This window comes from Pristis pectinata, chromosome 22 (assembly GCF_009764475.1).
Source record: "Pristis pectinata isolate sPriPec2 chromosome 22, sPriPec2.1.pri, whole genome shotgun sequence".
Lineage (NCBI taxonomy): Eukaryota > Metazoa > Chordata > Chondrichthyes > Rhinopristiformes > Pristidae > Pristis > Pristis pectinata.
The window spans coordinates 24022840-24039179 of record NC_067426.1 but is presented as its reverse complement, the minus strand read 5'-3'; the positions used below and the strand labels follow the sequence as shown (position 1 = coordinate 24039179).

At 40.4% G+C, this 16340-nt stretch overlaps 1 protein-coding gene across 1 annotated transcript in view; it reads left to right on the top strand.

Moving 5' to 3' along the window:
• The first annotated feature begins 407 nt into the window (after positions 1-407).
• LOC127581607 (disks large-associated protein 2-like) overlaps positions 408-16340 on the top strand; it is a 464246-nt gene continuing 448313 nt past the window's right edge. Inside the window, exon 1 of the mRNA XM_052036111.1 lies at positions 408-720. The gene's annotated coding sequence lies outside the window, so the exon portion shown is untranslated. The remainder of the gene's footprint in view (positions 721-16340) is intronic.

Genomic DNA, 16340 nt, shown 5'->3' with positions numbered 1-16340 from the left:
GCAGCGTCGAAAAAGATAGCAACGTCTAAGATAGTCAGTGCAAGCAACAAAAGAGAAGGGAGAGGACTGAATTCCCTTTTAACCTATTGGGTTGCAGGCTAGGATTTTCCTTCTGCTCCCTGACCACCTCTACAGAAGTGCCGTGGTGAAATGCAACGCGGCATCTGGCACACTGCGTGCCTAATAAATAGATTAGACTTGATGGAACTATTAGCTGTTATGAAAATCCTTTGCACAGGAGAATGCCCATATATGGCAACCAGAGCATCTGATGGTGTTGCTGGAATCTGGAATGCCTGACTCTAAACCAGGAATGGATTCGCTAGCGCAAAAATAAAGAATTGTCAGCAGAGGCGAGCAGCAAAGATGCCGGATGTGGTGTGTTAGAGACAAGGCTGTAAGTTAGCACCAATGCCTTAACGTTGCGGTGCTGTTCCTAAGGCGTTGCTGCAGGTTCGAACGCACTCCGCTCCTTGTAATTTTAATGCCTGTTACTGTGAAACATGGACCGGTGCTAACCCATCCGCTGCAGTGCAGCTGCAGAACAAATTGTCACCGAGTTGAAGTCAAACCATTCGGAGGTTAGGAAGACCTATTTAGCAAGTCCCCCGAGGGAGGATTTGTTGTTTTGAGCTCACCGCAGCCAGCAGCTTTCCTCGCAGGGATGAGAGTGGAATTAGGGTTGTAAACGCAAGGAGGCTCAGAGTGTTCCAGCACGAGGTAAGCGACAGTCTCCTCACTGTGGAAAAATCCTTGGTGTGGTACCCACCTCCCCCTCCCAGCTAGTATTTCCTGACTTGATAATACTGTGCTGCAAATTCCTTGATTATAAGACCAATGTTTTTTTGCCGGCGCATGCACTTAGCGTTCGACAGCCTTTCAAATTATCTCAGTAGAAATGGAAGATGAAATTCAAGGTAGGCTTGTGTTTTCGCTTTGCCACTTGCCGTGCTGCTGTTTCATGAGTTTTATCGTAGTGGGGATGCGGGGCGATCCGTAGTGTGATTAGTAAGGATGGTTTAGCTGCAAACACCTCAAAGTAGCTCCATTTGAAGGGATTGTCTGCATTGTGTTTGCTGCATGTCCCTTCAGTTTTGTAGTATTGTCACAGCAGGGACAAATTTATAATTAAACATTTGCAATTAAATGTGGAATTGTTAAGCGGCATTTATCATTTTCGAGAATTAAAGATCCAATCGAGCTGAAATTATCTCCTTTTAACCTGGCATTTAATTTCGGTAAGAGTGTGCTGAAAGGAGATGGTGACACGTGCTGTGATTCAATTTCTTGTAACCAAGCATTCAGTGGGTTTCTGAAGCTTATTATGATCCTGTCTGCTGTTAAGTGGAAAGAACAGAAACAGAATTCTTTTCCCCAGATAATCCTTTCTTAGAGATCTGCGGATCATAGTCTCCATATTGTGCTTTTATTTACTGCAATAAACAGAAATTAAATGGAGATATTGGTTTTGTGCAGAAGCTTTCTCCTGAGAATTAATATTAACGTTCTTTGTTGTTTTCGTGTGTCCTAAAAAAATTGAGAGGGGAAATATTTTTGCGGAGATCGTGAACAGGAAGAGTTGGTACCTCAAAATAATAGTTGTCAGTTGAATTTGAAAACTAAATGAAGAAAATTCTGAGGGCTTTGATTATTGAAACACAAAATTGGCGGGTTCTCAAATGTGGTAGTGGTATTTGTGAGGAGATTAGAATGAGTTTGTAGTGATTATTTGGTATCTTGCTGCTGGAATATTAAACGCCTCTATTTACAAGATGCAAGCTAACTTGAAAATAGGTGAGTACACTAGGGGAAGGTTTTCTTTTGTCTTTCTGCAGCATTCGCTGTTCATTACCGCACAATTATAAAGCTATTGTCACTTCAAGCATAGAGTTTACAGATAGGGTGGGGAATTTGTTGCTGATAAACACTGATGAAACTTTACATCACAGTGCAAACTTCTGCTGGAATTGTATTGTTAAATCTTGCTGAGTAAAGTTAGGATAGGAAAGATAAAATTGTGTTATTAGATTTTTTTTGTTAAGGTGATGCTATCCTGTCAACCATATAATGATGTCCAGGAAAGTGCTTTGTCTCCAACTGTTGTTGAGCCTACCATTGACAATAGAATTGCAGTGAGACATATGAAAAATTGTTTGCTAAATATATATACTTTTTGTTAACTTGCTTCCCGACTTAAATGATGGTTTGTAATGCCTGAAAAGAACTTTTGAGTTTGGTGTCTCTTTGATTTCCAAAATAACTATTTTGGGAATGGATCTGACTTGCCCTCCTACTGGGAGCAGAGAAGATTTTGGCTAATTATCAATTCTCACTGGATCAGTTCTTTCAGTAGAACCTTATAAGATGGCTGAGGTGCATATCGGAGGCAATTGTGAGCCTTTGTTGCACCGTGGCAACTTTGAGAGGAGAGAGTTCTCGGTCCACTTTCCGCACTCTAATTTCAAGACTTGTGTTGTTTAGAATTGAAACTACATTGGGTGGATTCTCAATTTGCACTCAGTTGTAATAAAGCTGACATTGTGGATTGGATATTTGTTATACAAACTGCCAGGATTGCATGTCGGTCTCTCCTAATATTGGAAATAAACAACTTCTTTCTCTTCATGAATTGGCACATACAGTCATGCCTCAGCAATTCCCTAATCAATATTCCAGTGTTAGGAGAACAAAGTGTGTGTGTATGTATGTGTGTGTGTGTAGATGATAGATCATAAATAAATTTGTTTAAATTGGATCATGACAACAGGTTTCATAATCAGCATTCAGTGTTTACCTTGTTCAGATTGGCTGTCAGGCGTCTTGCATCTCAACAATGACCACACCTCCAAAGTGCTTCGTTGGTTGAAATTCGTTTTTGGAAGTCTTGAAACCATGCAAGGGATTCTTTGAAACAATTTTTCAATGCGGACAAGGAACATGGGCATAGAAATTTATAATTATGAGGTTGACGGACAAGAAGCACAGTGGCACAGCAGTCTGTCTCTTGACTGTCTGCTGTCTCTTGGCTGTAGGGATCCCGATTTGATCCTGACCTCCCATGTTGTCTGTGTGGAGTTTGCACATTCTCTGTGACTGCTTGGGCTTCTGTTGGATGCTCTGGTTTCCTGCCACATTCCAAAGACATGTTGGTAGGTTAATTGGTCACTGGAAATTCCCCCTTGTGTAGGTATGTGGCAAAAGAAACCAAGGGGGAATTGATGGGAATGTGAAAGAGAATAAGTTGTAGGACTACACAGGGATGGTTCTGATTGGGATTGTTCTGCTGGAGCTGCAATGGACCCAGTTGGCTGACTGGCCTGTATTAGTAAGTCAACAGTTAAAAGATTTTTTTAAACATTTTAGGTATGTGTTTGTGCTACTGAAGCATGATTTCTAAACTATTCTAAATTCCCATGATCATAATTATTAAACTGCCTGTGTACATGCAAACTCCCAAACTACAGCAGCTCTGTGATCCCTCTGTTTTGTACTTACCTGCACTTTAGATTGTACTGCTGCTCTAACCAACAAATAGAATTGGTTGGTGCAAATAGAATTGCACCAACCAATTCTATTTCCCTGCATCCCAAATTGCTTTGTGTTACTATTACAAATAATCATATTTAAAATGGAGACTGAATGTTTGACTAAAATGAGGAATGTGTAATGTGTGCATGGCCTGGTACAATTATCTCTTGCCCTCTAACCCCACTTCATCAGAATAAATATTTGTACTTCGTTAGTTGTGAGATATGCTGTATAGATGCATATTTTTTTGGTCATTTGGGGAGCCTGTTTAACACCAATCACAGACATATTAGAAACAATCCTACCCATTATAATTACAGTATTTTTGCCCTCCTATTTCTTGGAAGTTTTCCCCTTCCCTGACCTTCTAATATGCCCATTACAAAAAAAGAGGAAGGGATCTTTTCACAGGCCTGAAACCATTTAATGACAATGGCAACTTTCCACATTTGCTACCACATTAATCACTCTATTCCCCTAGTGCAAGTGTTTTAATGTGTTTAATTCATGGGGCTGGAAGGCAGAAAGCAAGGAAAGATTTTTCTTGCCACTCTCCTGGTGAATTCCACATTAAAAGAATGCTGCATTATAAACATATTGCCAGTGAAGTTGTGAGCGGTGTGCCAAAACTGCAAGTCTTCTCATTTCAGTCCGTTGAAGGAGTGACACCTGGTGCCTCCCTCTGAAGAACCAGAATCCTGAGTTCACTGGGCAAGGAGCTGCAGCCATGTCTTTGAATGCTATTTTCCTGTTGTTGACAAAGCAAGGAGTTGTGGTACTTCAGATTAGGTTTATTGTAATCTAATCTTTTTCTTTGTTGTTAAGTGATTTATATGGTAAAATAATTTTGAACATAAAGTGTGATAAGACCTTGCATGAATAGTTTTGCAATATTGTGTGGCTAGAATTAAAAATGAGTGCCAGAAATCCTGCATGTAGGCTTGGATTTGAGTTTGGAAGCGTGATGGGATCTGAAAATAGCTTCTTTTGCTTCCTCTGCCATGTCTATGCATTAGCTCGAACATGACGTTTTCAAATAGCCTCTAATTATAATAGAATGCCTGGGACACCAATATGAAGCCATCAAATAATAGGAGTCTTGAATGTCAGATTTTTCAGTAGGTTCTTAGTTTATCTTTGCAACTGAAGAATACCATTCAATTTTACTAAATTATGAATATATTTTTTTAAAAAGGCAAGAATCACTTAGCCCAACTACTTTTTGTTTCTGTGTGAAGTATCAAATTATCTATGACCCTCTTTGAATAATTTGTACATTATGAAATGTTGAGAGCATTTGGAAAATGGTTCAGAAGTGCATCTAATTGAAGATTTTGTCTAGATATAGTTGGATTGATAAGGTTCTGTGCTTCATCTGTTGAAGAGTGAAGATTTTTGAGACATTAGTGCATTTGAGCATAGAACATAGTACAACACAGGAACAGGCCCTTGGGCCCACCATGTCTGCACTGACTGTGATCCAATCTAAACTAATCTCATCTGCTTGCACATGGTTGTATCACTCTATTCCCTGACTGTTCATGTGTTTGTCTAAATCCCTGAAGTATTGCTATTGTATCTACTTTTTACCACCTCCCCGGCAGAGTGTTTGAGGGGCCCATTGCTTTTTGTGTTTATTTAGAAAAGAAACAACTTGTCTCCTTTAAACTTTAATCTCTTCCCCTTTCATCTTAAACCTATGCGCTCTAGCATTTCACATTTCCAACCTGGGGGAAAAAAGGCTCTGAGTATCCACCCTATCTTTGCCTCTCATAATCTTATATACTTTTATCAGGGTGCCCCTCTGCCTCCAACACTCCTCCGGAGAAAACAATCCAAGTTTGTCTGCCCTTTCCTTTCAGCTAACACACTCCAATCCAGGCAACAACTTGGAGAACCTTTTCTGCACCCTCTCCAAAGCCTCCGTATCCTTCCTATAGTGTGCTGACTAGAAATGCACACAGCACTCCAAATGTGGTCTAATCAAAGTTTTATGCAGCTTCAACATGACTTCCCAATATTTCTACTCAGTGCCCCAACCAATGAAGGCAAATATGCCTTGTGCCTTTTTTTTACCACTCTTAACTACTTGTGTTGCCACTTTCAGGGAGCTATGGACTTTCACACTAACATCCCTCTGTACATCAATGCTCCAAAAGGCCCTGCCATTTACTGTACACCTTCCTCTTGTATTTGACCTGCCAAAATGCAACACCTCACTTGTCCAGATGAAATTCCATCTGCCATTTCTCCACCCAGATTTTCAACTGATCCATGTCCTTCCATATCCTTTGATAATCTTCCACATTATCCACCACTCCACTAATTTTCATGTCATCTGCAAACCTTACTAATCAGACCAACTACATTTTCATCTGGATCACTAATATATACCCCAAACAACAGAGGTCCCAGCACTGATCTTTGCTGAACACCACTGGTCACAGATCTCCAATCAGGAAACCACCTCTCCATCACTATCCTCCGTCTTCCATGACCAAGCTAACTTTGTATTTAACTTGCTAACTCACCATGGATCCTATGCGACTTAATCTATTGGACAAGCCTACCATGAGGGACCTTGTCAAATGCTTTACTAAAGTCCACATTTCAAACATCCTCTGCCATACGCTCAGCAATCTCAAACAAATTTGTGAAATAGGGTGTTGCTCACACAAAGCCACATTGACTATCCCAAATAAGTCCATGCTTTTCCAAATGCAAATAAATCCTGTCCTTGGGAATCTTGTCCAATAATTTTCCTCCCACTGATGTAAGACTCACCAGCCTATGATTTACTGGAGTATTGCTATTGCCCTTCTTTATTGATGTACATTGAATTCCATGTCAATAACAATAGCAGAAATATCCCAAGATTGGAGAAGATCTTCTCCCAGCCTAACCTCAGAAGAGCATGTGTGACTGACCCACTGATAACATTTGTTTCCTGCACCAGTCATTCTTTCTGTGAATGGAGCAGCCTTCCTTACTTAACTACTCAAAAGTGGCTGTCCTTTTTTTCTTTCAGTTACACATGACTCAACTGTCCAGATGCCTTTTGTAAGCAAAGTGTTCACCACTTTGGGGGATTGGATTCACAGACAAAGATGCAATTCACTGTGTGTTTTGATGTACATGTGACTAATAAAGATATCTTATCTTTATGGTAGGGTTTTCCTAAGGGCATCAGTACACCAGCTGGGTTTTGGTGACATAACTACTTTTACTGATACCAACTTTTTTCCTTTTAGATTTTTTAAAAAATACTGAAATTGAGACTTGCAATCTCGCTGAGATTTGAACTTTCTGGGAATTTTGTAGAGTTTTCAAAACAAAAATTACATAACCATAACCTGTTGCCTCACTGAAATGAGAAGACCAATGGGTGACAAAGGCTATTTTTATGTGAGAAATTTAAAGGCAACACAGGTTTGCTAACCCAGCAGTAACCAGCAATGAACCTTGGCCACAACTGACATACGATTGTGTTTGACAGTGATGGCTTGTTTAGCAGGTGAGCAGCAGTGTGGCATTTCATGTAAGCACAAGACAATGGGCATGCATGGCCATTCCCAGCCCACTGGAACATCTTGCTCCTTGGTGATGAGGAGCATTGATACTGAAACGAAGGTCCACTAAGTACCATTTCCAAGCTGTCATTATTCTGTGTTGTGTCGAGACGCAACATCTTCACTGATTTGCAAATCCTGAATGAAATGGCACTGTGAGTTCCAATGCACAGAAAATATCTGGGTTCTTTGTTACTGTAAAGTAGGCAATTGAATCCATATTTAACTTCAGTAATGCATTCAGCTCATGGATGAACTTGTGAAGCTATCTAGGAAAAGTTATGTTAAACTTGTATAGGACCTTGTAAAGGCAGAGTAAGTTTCTCAGTCTTTACAAAAAAAAAGACATGGAGGCAATGGAGTAGGCACAAAAAATAGATACTGAAATTCACAGTGTAGAAATATGACAGATTGAGTTAACTTGGTGTCTTTCTCTCTAGAAAAGAGACTGATCGAGGTCTTTGAAACTTGTATGTTTGACAGGGAGATATAGAGAAGATGTTTCCAAGTGCACAGTGTGCCACTAAAGACCAGAGTTAAACCTGTCACCAATAAATCCAATTAGGAATTCAAGTCAAACCCTTAGCTGAATGAATGGTAAGAATGTGTTTACAATGGTTGAGGTGTTAAGGTATAGAAATGTTGATCGGGTGAGGTAAATAAGCTGTCAGAAGGCTGTTTAAGAAGTATAAACGCTGTTGGGCTAAAAGGACAGTAACTGTAATGTAAATTTGATGTAAACAATTCAGTATCTCAGCATCTGTGCCAATTTTTATTTTGGAATGCCCAGGTGAATGTGGAGATGATCTGCCAAAAGTAGCCAAGTTCATTACTGGTTTATCAAACAGCCACTCCAATGGATTAAGGAACAAAGGCTCTTCTGTATTAAAATGCCTGATGTAATAAAGTGTTTGATTTGGATGATTTGTTACCCACACTGCAATCATACTACTTGTTTAATTGAATCAAATATATGCAGCTCACAAAAAATCAGAACAGAGTCAAAACCAACTGAGCTGTGAAATTAGGCTGCATTATGCCATCCTCTCTGTAATATATGTGCTGATTTGCTATTTGAATCACAACCTCCCGTTTTTAATGTGAGTTCACGGGCATGTGGTCTTCCCAATGGCATAGGTGGTGTTAGCTTGTGCCCCATCACCTTTAAAGTCCCCAATACACAGCACTGAATTCCACTGGAATGGGAAAGAATTTTGTATAAATGTGCAAGTTGTATGCAAGCAGATAATCCTAATGGGTAACTTCATACACTTGGGGGCCTTGCAGAATGCAGTTGTTTTGCATCAGTTTGCTGTGTCTGTAATATTCTAGCCTTGGCAGTGGAGGAATGTTGAGGGGTAAAGGTGAACTGGTACATCAGTGAGGATATGGGGAGCAAGAGAGAGAGTTCTAATATTGGTATCAATGTTGCCAGCTATATTATTGGAGAAACTGATATCATTGTTCTGGGGCACAGCAGGACAATCCAGAGGAGATCTCTTGCTATGTAGTATTTTGCATCATCCCTGAGTGTTGTCTGTGTGGATGCAGCCATTGTATGGCAGGAGGAAGTGGAGGAGGTGGGCTGTACTTTCTGGCTCTTGTCAGGTGGGTATTACCATTGACTAGAAACTTAATTACTGTGGCTGCAAGCCCAGATCAGAATATGGGTAGTCTGAAGTAACTAACTGAACTCCTGACTCCCAAAAGCTTTTCAAGCATTTATAAGGTAGAAGACAGGAGTGCAGTGAAGTGCTCTCTTAGGATGAGTGCTGATCAACAACGTACAAGATGTGTGAGATCATCAAGGATGAAGCAGCCTGCTTGATTGACACGCAGTTCCACCTTTTTGTACGTTCTCTTCCTCCACCACTGGCTCACTGTGCATCATCTACAAAATAAATTGCTGAAACCTGCCACGACTTCTTTGACAGCACTTCCCAAGCCTGTAAGTTCTATCACTTCAAAGAACAAAATAGGAAGTGTTTGGGAATACCAGCATCCCCAGGCACGTCTCCTAGGCAGCATCACCTTGACCCAGATATCTATCACTATCCGTTCATTGTCGATGGGTCGAAACTCTCCAGCTGACTGCACTCTAGGATTACCTTTGCCACATACCTTTACCACAACAGGAAAAGGTGACTGAGGATGATCATCAAATGCTGACCTTCCATTGAAGCCCCTGTTCAGTGTGTGTATAAAATATTAAAACAAATATCCTCCTCCTCACCACATTTTCCATTTTGCCTTCTTTATGTTTGTGAAGATCCTAGAATTTGATGATCTTGCTGATGAGTATGAGACACAGTTAAATCATTATGCAGAACTGTATTTAACTATCCTTTGGAATGAAGGTACAGAGTTAAAAGCAATTCATCCTTAGTTGCTGGCTTCTGTCTGTTTTACTGTTCCTACATTGTAGCTGCAGCTAAACTGGTCCTTTGCTGTGGAGGAAGCTACAGATGACCTTGAGCCACTCCAGGATTGGGTGGGCTACCCTTGGATTGCACCGTGAGCATCAGCTCTTTGAACAAGCTGGCTGAAAGGTGACGACGAGAGCACTGGCAGCATGGGGATTGTGAATGTTTCAATGGCTTCATTCAGCAGTAGCTGGCTTCAAATGGTGCTAGCTGCCCACAGAGTGGCTAACAATTGCTTGGTTAGTGCTGCTTGTCCCTGGAATTGTGATAATGAGATGGGAATGTGCCCCTTCACTGGGTTAAAAGGACACTGGCTAATTGAGCATTGCAATTTCAATAGCTTCACCGATTTTTTTTCTCTTTTTATTTGAAGCCTCTCATAAACTCCTCTGCCTGCACTTTATTATCCAGGCAACATAAATATTCACTCCATGCTGTTTCTGTAGTATTATCATTTGTTGCCTTGTGCTCTTGAATCGATGGTGTTAATGGAGTAAGTTGACTGCTGATAAGAACAGAGGAGCCAGTCCTTCAATGTGCCAAAACTGAATCACTTGTGTAGGAGCCAAATTTGAAAATAATTCTGTGCAGTCTGAGAGTGGAACACTCAGGACCATGTTGGATTTGTCAAGCAGAAATATGCTGTTTGGCCCTTCAAGTCTATGCCTCATGTTAACTTCCTTTCAGCTGATCAACATATCCTCCTTTCCACCTTTTTAACAAGTTTCTCTAAAATACATTAGAAAAACAGGCCTGGCAATGACTGCATCTTTCTACTGGGTAGAAGTCCTACATGCCCTGCAGATGTACTGGGGCTCCACAGTAACAGGAAGCCTTCATGTCATTGCTTGGGCTCACATGTTAGAAATGGCCACTTGAGAAAGGTGTGAGATGGTTGTCAGAATTTGTGTTTCAGCATGTGTTTTGCACATTCCAGAGTGTGGAGGAGAAAATGGGACAAGCTGTTGATGAAAGGATCCTCTCTAGTGCTCATGTAATGTCCCAATGGCTCTATATAAAAAAAACATGTAACCCAAAACAATGTTGTACCTTCTGTATATGCACATACTTTGCCATTTTCTTACTGTTCAGTGCATCAGTTTATTGATGTTTAAAACAGTATTTCAATAGGAATGTTATAAAAACAACATTCAGAAAATACTTTGCAGAGCAGGCAGCATTAGTGGGAGGAGAAATGAAGTTGATGCTTCAAGCCAACAACCTTTCATCAAAACGTAGTGTTGTCATGTTAAACATTCCTTTTTAGGCATGTGATTTTTTTTTTGTTTTAAGTTTCTCTTGCTTTTGATATGCATGTTCATTATTTCTGCAGTTCTGATGTGCCGTGATTTGCTTTGAGGTTATCGGCAGGCTAACTGGTTAGAGAGTAGGCATGCAGTAAGCATGGTTCCTACAGGAAGTGCATGCAGTATGCTGACTAATATATGCATTACTGTGAAGAAATGATTAAAATAGTTGATTTTATTTCCATCATATCCATGGAAAAATATTTTTAATGCTCTTTCTAGGATGGAACTCCTCTTTCAGTGAGAATTATAATTCATGTCTTCTATGTATTTAATGATCATTTAACAGAATTGCTGTTTTGAAATGGGATCTATGAGAATTTTATTTAGTTAGTGGATCACCGGCTTAACAAAAAAAAATCTACATTGTCCTGCAAGTTGAAAATAATCTCAAAAACATTTCATTTTGCCTGTTAATTGATAGTCTCATTTGCCATTTGGAACTTGTGGAATAAGTTAGTACATAATTTATTAAGTCTTCTCTAGCTTTGGTTGTAAATAGGCTGGGAGTTAAGAGTGCATGATGTTTATGGTACATAAGAACATGCTAATTAGGAGCAGGAGTAGCCACTTAGAGGAAGAGAATTCCAAAATCTCATTGCCCCCTTGGGAGAAAAATCACCTCGTAGATGATTTACATAGATGTCTCTTTGTTGTTGAACAGTGATCCTTAGTTCTTGATTTCTCCACAAGAGAAAATATCCTCTTCATATCTACCCTATCAAGACCACTCAGGGTCTTGTATGTTTCGGCAGTGATGAATTATCCATCACTATGATATTGTTGGTTTTACTGAATCAATTTGTCATTTAATTGCTGCAAGGTAAAATGTTACATAACTTGGTGAGGTCATGTATCTTTTGTCATTTACCTACGGTGTTATAGAACGTAATGTGTGAGTAATTTTTTTTATCTCCACAGCTCAGTGTGTTCATTCTATTTGCTCTAGTTCTGCAGTGGATTTGTGATATTTGGTTATGATACAAGTATAACAATAATTTGGCATTTTGCTTTTAATGCATCATAGTCCCTTTCTGTTATCGTACAAAAAAGATTAAAAGATGGGCTTGTTCTCAGAAAATGGTGAAGCTTGATTTGATACACGGGAACACCAGAAGGGGTTTTGTTTTCTGACCCAAAGGAAGGGTTCCACTGAAAACCAATCGCATTGAACATTTAGAGGAACAAACAATCTACTGGAGGAGCTCAGTGGGTCGAGCAGTATCTGTGGGGGGGGGGGGGGGGGGGTGGGATAGAAAATATCAATGCTTTGGGTTGAAGCATTGACAATTCCACCCCACCAGATGCTGCTTGACCCGTTAAGTACCTCCAGCAGATTGTTTGTTGCTCCAGATTCCAGCATCTGTGCGTCCACAGTTAAACATTTTGCTGGAATAAGGTTTGGCACTATTTTGAGTTTGAAGGCGCATATTTTAAATTTCTGTTGCTCCTCTTTTTTTTGGGAAGCTTTTTTAAGATGCCTTTTTCATGTTGAGTGATCAAAATCAGGTTTATTATCACTGACATATGCCATGAAAGTGTTGTTTTGCGGCAGCAGTACAGTGCAAGACATAAAAATTACTATAAGTTACAAAAATAAATAAATAGTGCAAAAGAGAAATAATGAGGTTGTGTTCATGGACGATTCAGAAATCTGACTGTGGAAGGGAAGAAGCTGTTCCTGAAATGTTGAGTGTGGGCCTTCAGGCTCCCTGATGGTAGTAACGTGAAGGGGGCGTGTCCCGGGTGGTGAGGGTCCTTAATGATGGATGCCGCCTTTTTGAGGCGCTGCTTTTTTGAGGTACCGCCTCTTGAAGATGTCTTCGATGGTCTCCATCTGTGGTCATCTGAAGTGGAAAGGCAGACTGAAGATACTGGCTGATCATCAGCAAACTGTGACGTAAAGGCTAATATTTGAGTATGCTGAGACCTGCAGTTAACACGGTAACTTGCCACAGCAGCCAGTGTACTCCTTGCTATTCTGTCTTACAGAGGCGGCTAGTTTCTGTAGTAATCTTTAGTGTACATAATTTGTTTCGTTTCACTTGTGTGTTTAAATCAATTTTTGACTATTGTCTAAATTATAATACAGTGTGTTACATGTTTTACTGTCTTCTGAAATTGATTGTCTATATCATGCCAGCACAGGATTTCAAAGTGCAGGAATTTGGTAATGTACATTATCTGTTCTAAGACTTGAGCTCTCTGAAAATTATTGAATTATTTCCTTCATAAAGTTACCAGGTAGTTCATGGGAGGGGGAGAAAAGGTTGTTGTCTGCAGGAGACAGAATTTGAGAATTCTGGTGCCAACATAGCATGCCCACAACTTCCTAACCTGTATGTCTTTGGAAAGTGGGAAGAAACCGGAACACCCGGAGGAAACCCACGCAGACACTGGGAGAATGTACAAACTCCTTACAGACAGTGGCCGGCATTGAACCTGGGTCGCTGGTGCTGTAAAGCGTTACTCTAACCACTACACTACCGTATATGTTGAAAACAGTTTGGCAAGGACATTTTCAGCATGACATAATTAACTTGATTTGTTTCAGACTCTGTATTTGTCCTGGCTTTTCATTGGCTCAAGAACTCAAAAATGGCATGGAATGCAATGGTGTGGTTTAACTTTGTTTATGGTGGTTTGAGTTGTGTATTATTTGCCAGACATTTTTAACTCCCATTTAGAAATAAAGCTACTTGCAGATATTCAAAGCAACCTGTCTTACTTTCACCTGCAGGAAACTTATAATTTGCATATGCCTTCATAAGACAATTTTGTGTGGCTCAGAAAGGCAACTTGTCTCCACTTTCTCGAGGTTAATTAGGGAGGGAGAATAAATGGTAGTCTTGTGGATGATGCCCACATCTTTAAATGATTAAACAATCTTCCACTTCACTTGGCTCTTATTGTTTTAGTGCCTCTACTTCAGGGAGAGACTTTAATTAAGGGACAAATAATAATAAAAAAAAGAACAAGTAGGTTTTTAAAGTTGACTTTTTTTATGTTGGTTGTATAGAGTAGAAAATTTTGGTCTTTTCAAAAACAAAAATGCCTCTTGTACTTGCCAGAACAGAAAGCTGGAACTTCAGCTTAACATTGCATCTAAAAGCCAGTGCTCTAGCAATTCAGCTGGCACACCATTGAAGAGGTGTGCCAAGAGTAAATGTTCAATTTCTGTTGTAGAGTTGAATGAGCAACACTTTGATTGAAGAGGCAAGAAGCTACCACCTAATGGTACCAACCCTTTAATGTAGTTTCAGTTTCTCATAAAGTTGTGAAGAAAAACTCTCAAGAGTTGCTGATGATTGCAAGGTTAAAGTATCAGCAATTTTCAGAACTGTTGTTGCAGTGTCAGAGAAAGGTATGAAAGAACTCCCCCCGGATACTTTTTTATTGTGGCAGCTTTTCATAAGAGCGTGTGAAATTGGAGAAGGAGTAGGTCAAATAGCCACTCGAGCCTGCTCTGTCACTCAGTAAGATCATAAGTGATCTGATCTTTGGCTCTGTCCTGCCTGATTCCCAGAACCCACAAATCTCTCAAAGGATCTTTTGCTGTCCACTGTCTGCTTTGCACAGTATTCACAGACAAAGTGTCAAGATGATCCATCATCAGCACTTGGTCCTGTGGTCTCTGCAATTGACTCCTAGCATTGATTGACTGGAACCATCTCTGTTTCCATGTAGTTCCTGCTTTGAGAACAATAGTATATTCATGCTTTCAAGGTGAAAGCCCATCTTCAAACTCATGGGAAACTACTCGAGGGACTGGCTCACTTCATGGAGAGAGAAATCATTCGTTTGTTGTCCATGTAAATGGTGAAGTGATGTTCATAAATGTATGTGTGGAATTGCTGCACGTCAAACGTGATGGCCAAACCTTCCTCCTCCTCAGATGGTTATTTTGCTCCGTTGCTTTCAGTGTTCTGGACATAAACCCTATCGGCTTTGAGAGCCTTCTCTCATCTGATGGGGCAACACTGCATCATCAACGTATTGTGATGTGTCACAGGCTAAGGTTAACTTACTGTGGAGAAGTGGTCTAGCACATAACCAGACTGCAGTAATATTTTGTATGCACTACAACTTTTTCTTGAGCTTCAATCCACCTCCATTTCACATCCCTTAGCTGCGGTTGGTCCAATGGAGCTAAGAGTGTTGCTGGATTTGGCAATAATTTACTATAATAATTGAAGACCAACTTCAGCTCAGTTACATTAGCTGTGGCAGGATAATTGTTTTGACTGTTTGAACTGAATGTAGTCCTTCAGCATCCATACAGTGTCCTCAAGTACACTACTTCATTGAACAGGAAAGTGCACTGACTTTAAACACAAGCCTGCCTTTTCCAGCCTGTTCAACACTTCTTCCAGATTCCATGGGTGTTTGTCTCTCAAAGTATACCGTGACCTTGGAAATGCCTGCAGCCTTAGTGTGCCTTGACAGTCAAAATCTTCTTTAGACTCGTCTCTTTAACATTTACTTGCATCTCCAAGCCAGCGTCGTGTTTCTTGCATGGTGACTATACACTTCTCAGAGTTGTACAGCATAGGAACAGGCCCTTCAGCCCACCGCTTCTATGCTGATCATCATGCCTCTCTGTAGTAATCTCACTTGCCTGCATTAATTTCATATCCCTCTATTCTCTTTTACATTCAAGTAGCTGTCCAGATGCCTCTTGATTGTTGTTACTGTTCCTGCCTCCACCACCTCCTCTGGCAGCTCATTCCAGATACCAGCTACTCTTTGTATGGAAAAAATTTACCCCTCAGCTCTCCTTTAAACCTCCTCCATCTCACAAATCTATAGCCTCTAGTTTTAGACACCCCTACCATGGGAAACTGACACTGGCTATATATCCTGCCTAAGCTTGTCATAATTTTATATACTTTCCTGTCACCTCTCAGCCGCTTTTTGCTCAGGAAAACAGACCTAATCCATCCTCTCTCTCCTGATAGCTCAAGCCCTCCAATACAGGTAACATTGCTGTGAATCCTTTCTGCACCCTTTCTAGCTTAATCACATCCTTCCTATAGTGTGGTAACCAGAACTGCACACAGTACTCCAATTGTGGCCTTACGAACGTTTTGTACAACTGTAACATGATGTCCTAACTCTTGTACTCGATGCCACAGCCAATGAAGGCAGGCATGCCATACGCCTTCCTCACCATCCTATTTTCTCATTTCTAGGGAACAATGTACTTGTACACCAAGGTCTCTCTGTTCAATAACACTACCCATGGAAGTCAATGTCCTGCCCTGGTTTAACCTCCCAAAGTGCATCACTGTACACTTGTCCGAGCTAAATTCCATCTGTCGTTCCCTTACCCATTTTCTCAGTTAATCTGTTGTAACCTTGCACAACTTTCTTCATTATCCACTGTGCTACCAATTTTGAACATTTGAAATTTCTACCTGAACGTCAAAGTTCAGAATCTTTTCAGTGTCTCTAAAGCCAGAGTTGTGTCCCAGGGAGTGCTGTAATATCAACAAGTTATTAGGTGCTACTCT